Genomic DNA, 8,601 nt, shown 5'->3' with positions numbered 1-8,601 from the left:
AAAAAGGACTCGTAAAGAAACTAAGCATAATTGGTGTTAACCAGAACGAAATAGTTCCATACTTGTCAATTGGGCAGTGCTCGCCACGGGCCGCAAAATCCTAGTCCAGCCCAGCCCAGGCCCATGTGTTCACAGCCCGGCCCAGCCCAAACCCATTCATGGTAAAAGTGTCAAAGCCCAGCCCAGCCCAGCCCGTCAAAAATGAATGGATTTAGAATTATTGACATCACACAGGTATCCAAAGGTAGCAAAGAAACAATATTTTGCGAGCAGCATGCACGATCCGCATTGCATGCGTGCTTTATTAACTCGTTTTAGAGACTTGTACAGAGGCCTCTTGCACCAAAATACCTAGCTAGGTAGAATCGGCAAAATACCTACCTAGTAAAACTACCTACGGCGGTAACTTCTCTTGCACCATCCTACCTACCTATCTAGGTAAATTTGACAGCTCGCGTTTTTAGGATTTGTTTTGATTGGCTGTTTGGCGACGAATTATTTGTGGGCGCAAACAAATAGTAACTAAAGAAAACAATTAAATGGATATTGTTTTTACTGATATACATTTTGGTATAATGAAATCATTTTTCATTTACGTAAATACCGATAGAAGTTATTTTGATATTAAATTACTGGAACAAATAAGCTTCGTTTCCATGGCAACGAGTGAGTCTTCAACCTGGCTGTTCTGCTACGGAGGTTAATCGCTTTGGTACGGAGAAGCACCTCTGTGAACCCATGGAGCATTTGGTCAATTGTTTTATTATTCACTCATAAAACATTGATTTATCATTGTCTAAACATTTTGTAATGCCTAGTTTACATAAAAGTACCCGTGGATTATCATGTATTGTGCCTATTGTTACTAATTGAATCATTTTACCTAAGCTTTTGCTAGTTATTTTGGAAACCCGCGTTTACCGTCAAACCGTCAAAAATTCCTCCGCGAGTACTTCTTTCCGGCTTTCGGTGCAAGAGGAAAACAGCCGGTCGGGCTTTAACAATTGGTAAGTTCTTATGCCGCTCGGTAGAATTTCTAGGTAAATTTTCACGGTAGCGTTTTTTGGTAGGTAGTTTGGTGCAAGAGAATCTAGGTATAATCTGAATTTACCGAGGTAGGTAGTTTGGTGCAAGAGGCCTCAGGTCTCGCGGGTTTTAGCGGTAGGTTTTGCACCTAGAAAATTTAGTGTACTTCAGGCTATATCTTCGTCGTCTTAAGCTTTTAAGTGTTGAAGATGCGATCGACTTGTTGGGTAACAAGCCGGCCATGATCGTGTAAAATGGCTTCATCGTAGATCGATTAGTTACTGAGATATAACCGGAAATGTAAAAGTGCAAAACCTACCGCTTAATCTCGTGAGACCTGAGGCCTCTTGCACCAAAATACCTAGCTAGGTAAATTCAGATTTTACCTAGATTCTCTTGCACCAAACTAGCTACCAAAAAACGCTACCGTGAAAATTTACCTAGACATTTTACCGAGCGGCATAAGAACTTACCAGTTGTTAAAGTCCGACCGGCTGTTTTCCTCTTGCACCGAAAGCCGGAAAGAAGTACTTGCGGAGGAATTTTTGACGGTTTGACGGTAAACGCGGGCTTCCAAAATAACTGGCAAAACCTTAGGTAAAATGATTCAATTAGTAACAATAGGCACAATACATGATAATCCACGGGTACCTTTATGTAAATTAGGCATTACAAAATGTTTAGACAATGATAAATCAATGTTTTATGAGTGAATAATAATATAATTGACCAAATGCTCCATGGGTTCACAGAGGTGCTTCTCCGTACCAAGGCGATAAACCTCCGTAGCAGAACAGCCAGCTTGAAGACTCACTCGTTGCCATGGAAACGAAGCTTATTTGTTCAAGTAATTTAATATCAAAATAACTTCTATCGGTATTTACGTAAATGAGAAATGATTTCATAATACCAAAATGTATATTAATAAAAACAATATCCATTTAATTGTTTTCTTTAGTTGCTATTTGTTTGCGCCCACAAATAATTCGTCGCCAAACAGCCAATCAAAACAAATCCTAAAAACGCGAGCTGTCAAATTTACCTAGGTATGTAGGTAGGATGGTGCAAGAGAAGTTACCGCCGTAGGTAGTTTTACTAGGTAGGTATTTTGCCGATTCTACCTAGCTAGGTATTTTGGTGCAAGAGGCCTCTGTACATACATACAGTAATAGTTAAGGTATGTAGTTATGACTTTTGTCTCAGTCGCGAACCCCTGACTCCACTTTACAGTTCTTGGCCCAGCCCATCCACAGCCCATCGATCCTTCATATTCGAGGGCCCAGCCAAGCCCGTAGCCCAGCCCAGCCCATGGCCCATTGGGCTGGTCCGGCCCATGGCGAACACTGCTATTGGGCATCTCTGATGCTAGATAATATCATCATATGATGTGAACACTCGGCAAAATACTCGTATGCCCCTTTTGAATATATAATTATTAAATTGAATCTAGAAGTAATCAGTTAGCAGGATGACACTGGAATGAAATCACAAATTGAATAGCACGGACGGGCCTACGATGCAAGAATTTGACCCCTTGAAAAAAAAACATTGTATGAGTATTACGAGTAAGAAGCATGAGCACTGGTAGCCACTGAAGCTTATGCTGAAGCTTGCGTCTTGCTAGGGAAATTGCGACGTCCTTCAGGCAAGTGAAATGTTCTGTCCAATCCAGGTTTGCTGACAAGACATGCCTTGTAATTAATTCGAGCTCATTTCCTCAGCGAGTGTGTAATATTTGCATAGGCGCGGGAGCCGGGGGGGCAGTGGGGGCAGCTTGCCCCCCAACTCTGGGGCCGTGGGGGCGGTGCCCCCACAGCTTTGAGACGGAATACCACACTTTTTTGCAAATGTTTTCTTTTTTTTGTTGAAAAAGCCGAGGGGTGAAAAATAAGTGGCCTAAAACCGGTGAGAAAACTAGATTTGGGGGTACCCTAGGTTAATCTCTATTATGGTGTGCCCCCCCAGTCGGAAAGTAGTTCCCGCGCCCCTGAATATTTGCTGTGGACGCAATCTGCGCAGGCTTAATGATTAGACAGTCGCGCAGCAAGCGGACGTTCGTGCGTTTGCTTGTGCGTCTGTTTTTGTTTGGTTGCAAGGCTGAGCAATCACAAAGTGCATTGCAGAATTTTATTGCCTGTACACCGCGTTTTTATGCGCCTTCTTCATATTATTTGTGGCTGACTCACACATGTGACCCGCATTCATGCATCAATGGTCGCGCTCTGTAGCTTCCTTGATGACAGGAATACACTTAGGTACACATGATTGACGGTTTTCCCACTCAAATTAATTGCTGTTGATTTTTTAAAAGAGACATTCGCAGCAAATCGAGGCAACAAATGGCATCACAAATAATAATACCAAAGGCGGTTTGAACACAAACAGCTTCATATTTAAAAATGACCATATTTCCAATCAAACGAGGGTGTTACCGAGCGCTAGCATCCAGCTACCCCACTCTGACGCTTGGTCAAGCTCTAAAACCTACAAAATACAACATGAACTGAACACATGCATTCTATATTATAGTCACGGGTGTTCTACACTTCCCATGTAATATCGTCACCTGTGCAGGACAAATAAGACCATCGGCAGCATCAAATTGGGCCCCCAAGCCGGCAACTCACCTGTAAAGCTGCGCTTCCTCCGTCCCATTCTTTCTCGTGGTCGATGTCGCCACCTGCAAAGCACCGGACTCCACCGGACACCGGAGCTCTTTACCGGACTGCACAGTGGACCTGTCACCAGTGACCCTGACCCAATGTCAGGCACCGGCATGACCTCTCGCTGACCCAGCACGGCGAGACGCCCAATCACCGAGTGGGGTTACCGTGGTGTCATACAGCTTTTGCATTGTTTTACGGAAAAGTTTCAAAGGTAAAAAATCAAATAATATTCATGGACAGCACATAGCAATATAAATGTAAATGCAAATGCATTAAACAGTGCGTTTGATGCTCGTGAGTCGTGTGTATCAAGTTTAAGATGAACAATACAATTTTCTCCGTTTTAGTCATTTTAGGAGTACCTATTCTTCTTTCGATCAACATTAATTACACACATGCGGTTGGAGGTTTACACAAATTTACGCATATTATTTCACTAGTCACTGGTCACTGCTGAATGATTCTTGTGCGTGTGCAATTTCAGTTTCTGACACTGATGATCAGTGATCACCATTATGACGTCTCTGTTATTACCCCCTCTCAACCTTGACCTACTCACCGGATGGATTTACTGCCCTGCGCGCGTGAGGACATCAACCGACTAAAGGTCAACGCAGCTCGCAGCTCAGCTGGGCCACAAGGACACAGACACGCTTTTACAGGTCACCTGATGGGACGAAATCGGGTTTGGAGCGTGTCAGAGGCCTGTTCTTGATGATGGTTTTCTGAGAAAGCGCGTTTCCTGTGAAACATGCTTCATGTTTCTTTTTTTTTAGATTTCGCGGTGCAATCGTAATGGAGGTAGAGGTCTGTGATTTCTTATTGCTTAAATTCAGTAAAACGTTCTGGCTCGATGATGTCTTGGTTATGCGACTCTTACAACTAACTTCACGTATACTATCTGTAAAATGTTTTCTCTGGTGAACGTAACAGCTTCTTATGAAACAAATTATCAGAACTCTTTTCAAAACATACGTACTTCTAACATGATAAAACAGAGCCAGTGGATTTAAAGCAGAGCGAGTTCATCGATCTGTTAATCGTGCAAAGCTTCTCTATGATTTGCCGATGCACGGAGTACACGCCGATTACATGAGAAAACATATATCCAATGTCTGGATCTCCATCGGCAAATGATCAATGCAATCGCAATCTCTAATGGTCATTTTTGCCAATGCATTTGGGAGGATGATCCGTTTTTAATTGACGAAATAAGCAGCTCCTAATCGGGTATCATCTGGTATGCATTCAATACTTTTGTCATAGCTTTATACTGAATGCATCATTAACACAATAAGCCCTATAGCTCTCACAATATGCAATAAGGCGCATTGAGTTCAAAACTCTGGCAGGGCAGGCCTGGGCATCGATCTCATTCACACTACGAAGAACCGACTGACACATATCAATTGCTGCCATTTTGCATCCCTTTGATGAAATACGTCAGCTGCGATCTGTTTCCCGTCAATCCCCCTACCATGCCCTCCGGCGCTGTCTGGGGCTGGGGTCGATGAGAACTTCGTTATGATTCACGACGGCATTTTGACTCGTTGCCAGTACGGCGCAAACCCGATGCGAAGTAGGACGAGCTCAGTCAAAGGAATTTGCGATCAATCGACGTGTCTTTGGCAGGCTTGCTTTCAAGACCTCGATGTCTTGAAAGCTCGATGGCTATAGCTGACTTTGGAATGCCAGGCAAGTGAGATGGGACAACAGGCGAAGTTCGTGCTGCTGTGCTGAAAATTTGATCAACAAAGTGGCTTTCGCGATTTTCTTTTTCACGATTTCTTATTTGTAGTCACTATGTCTAGTTATATCAGTAACTTTTATTACGTTGGAAGAACGCGAAGACTATCCCAATGCCTTTTTTTCTTTTGCGTAGTTCATTCCCATCTTTTTTTCCGATGAAGTTGCAGCTGCATGCTTAGAAGTTCATCTTATCGTTAGCTTCTCTTTTTTCTTTTGAACACAACTTTACATACTACAACTTCCCGCGACTTACTACACAATACACATGCGTATTTTTGCAACTCATTTAAGCACACGACTGCCTGGAATCTGAAGTTGCCGAGGACAGGACCACCAAATAAAGCTAACATGCTCAGCTTTGGTGTTCGGGCTGCTTATGACCACATTTGCACTTGCCGTTTGTGTGCTTGATCCAGCAACGCGTAGATTACATTGAAAAGCAGTCGTTAAAGCTTTCTCGGAATGTGGCAAAGACTTTTCATGTAACAAGCTGTTTGCCACAGGTTTGCCCAGTCAAAGTCAGAAGCTCAGAATAAGTTATCAAACATATAACTTATTGTACGTAGAAGGCAAATATGCGAAAACATCCTCGCTTTGCGTACTACCAAGAATTTACCATGATCAGCGCATTGATGCTCCAATACACGAGTGGTAATTGGGCACAAATGAATCAATTCTGTTTATTTGAACATTCATATTGATGTATTATTTTGATTAGTAAACCCTGAATATGTACAATATTCGGAATGGCTTGCGTCTTTTGTAGCGTATATCTTTGCTTTATCTTGCAGCATTACCTAGGTATATGCGATTGGGTTTCTTGTTTCCATCATTACGTACATACCTATATGCGACTGATGCATACATTTTTTTTTTGTCATGGATAATACTTAATCTGGCTTGTCATGTGTAATTTGTATACATTTTTTTCATGTGCCACAAAATAAACATTTTGGCTGCATTGTTCCGTCGACCATTCAGATAGAACAGCAAGTTGTTCTCCCAAGGGGTGATGGTCTGTAGGTACCCTTTCCCCGAAACAGTGGCAGCTTGATATGGGCGGGCTTGTAAACTCATTGTTGTGGAATTAAACGGTGACAGCAGGAATGCCCCGTGGACACAATCAGTCCTGTGAGATTACGCTGAGACGGAGGTGGTTACACGCCAGCTTTACGGCTTTGACCTCGCGCAATAGGAGGTAGGCTCGCTGGCAAAGCACGTGTGCTGGATATTTAGAACCTTGGCGTGTGCCACTTAGGAATTTTGTTGATTGTGACGATTGGTCAGGTGACGACACAAATCAGGGCAGAGTCCAATAAAGGCACCAATAGGTATACCAAAATCGCATAATCAGCGGTAAAAGGTTGAGCTTTTTTTCTTGGGTGAGGTCACTTGGCGTGACCTGGTGACCTGACCTAAGGCGACCTGGGTCTGAAATTTTCACAAAATGTGCGGAAAAATGCACGAAAAGGTGTGCAAAAAAAAAAACGGCGGCGCTCCGCGCCGCCGTTTTTGAGATATCTGCGAAAAACCGCAGGGGGAGGGGGGTTCAAACACCCCCCGGCCCGGCGCGGGTTAATATCGCTCCGAAAACGTGCATTAGCTGTAATAAACCCAAGCTGCAGTTTCGGCAAAAACTCTGTAGTTTTCTTTAGCACTGCAGTTTTTTTAGTTCTTTAGCACCTGTGCAAAGAAGTATTTAACGAACTTCGGTCTTAATGGATACACTTTTCACAGTTCCCGGTTCAACTTTTATGAATCTTGTTATCGTTGTCACTTACCACAAACATTATGAGCGTGCCGCAAACCATTCTAATTTCTAACCATTCTGTTAGATCTTCAGAGCAAAGGGAATTATAGAAATAAGCATCTACAGCCAACTTATCGCACACTACTACTCGGATTATTTCATTCCATTACGACAGAGGGCCTAATATTACCATATTCAATTATATCCCCAAAGAGCAACCTAACCCTTGTCTGTCTATGACCCAATGATAATCTCTGGGCGATTCACTGCACCAATCCCTTAGCTCAACGTTTTCAATCCGCCTGAGTTTTCACCCTCAGTGGCCCGAGACCGAGCAGATATCATTCGCTAAAGCCAAGACGACTGTCAAAGTCTGCCGCGTGGAACTCCGTTCAGACAGTTGTGAGGGGAGAGGGGAGGGGGGGGGAGGGTCACGGGTTACTGGCTTATCCGAAAGGGACTTTGACCCAAAAGACAAAGAGCTGATTTTCAACAGTACGCATCTGTTGGTGCGTAAAACGAAATGAATTACTCTGACAGCCGTCTCCTTCCGCAAAATGCTGAATGATTTCGTGATTAAATAGCATGGGGTTGAGATGGGATTGTAGGGACAAAGGGGTCATCAGAATTCGTTGGGAGGTGGAGGTGAGAAGTCGTCTGTGGTGGTGGTGGTGGGGAGGGGGAGGGGGACTCACTGCAATATCCGCCTTGGCTGGACAGCGCCACCACGGCTGACCAGTTCGCCTCTGAGCTGCAGGAAACTCATTTGGAGCGGCTTTGAAAAGGCAGAGAGTTGTTCGATGCAGCTGTGCGGTGCATTTAGGAGCTGTAATTGCAAAGCTGAAGCTTTGTTGTGATCTGTATTGAATGGTTAATAGAAATGTCCGTCGGGATTCTGTTTGGGATGAACACCAGCTTTCCTGTGGAGTGTAGAACTGTTCCAAAGTAAGTGTAGGCCTATGCTAACGTTCGTCAAAATGTGCAACCATTTTTATTTCAGAATAGTGCATTGTTTTGATCGGAGTAGCTGTTGCAACTTGTAAACGATTGCACCAGTAACCTATCAATAAAAAATGGATCTGAAGGTTTTTTATGTTTTCACGCTTTCATGTATTTACATCGTTACATGACAATATCAGATATATTGACTCATTGTCAAACACTGCAACCAAATAACTATGTCTCAGGAACACAGCACATCTGATACAGCGGACAATCAAGAAAAGTGTCAGAAAAGAGAACTACAAATACAGTAAAACACAACATATACCACCCGCCACGTAAGTCATACATTTGCAGCAACAGATTGCGCGAATATCTTCTGCAGCTAAACGAACACCGAACAGGCAGCAATAAACTCTGTCTCTTCACAAACCAACAGCCAACGCAACAGTAGCCGATAGTGTTACC

This window comes from Amphibalanus amphitrite, unplaced genomic scaffold (assembly GCF_019059575.1).
Source record: "Amphibalanus amphitrite isolate SeventyFive unplaced genomic scaffold, NRLGWU_Aamphi_draft 000915F_arrow, whole genome shotgun sequence".
Classification (NCBI taxonomy): domain Eukaryota; kingdom Metazoa; phylum Arthropoda; class Thecostraca; order Balanomorpha; family Balanidae; genus Amphibalanus; species Amphibalanus amphitrite.
This window is presented reverse-complemented; position numbering follows the sequence as displayed.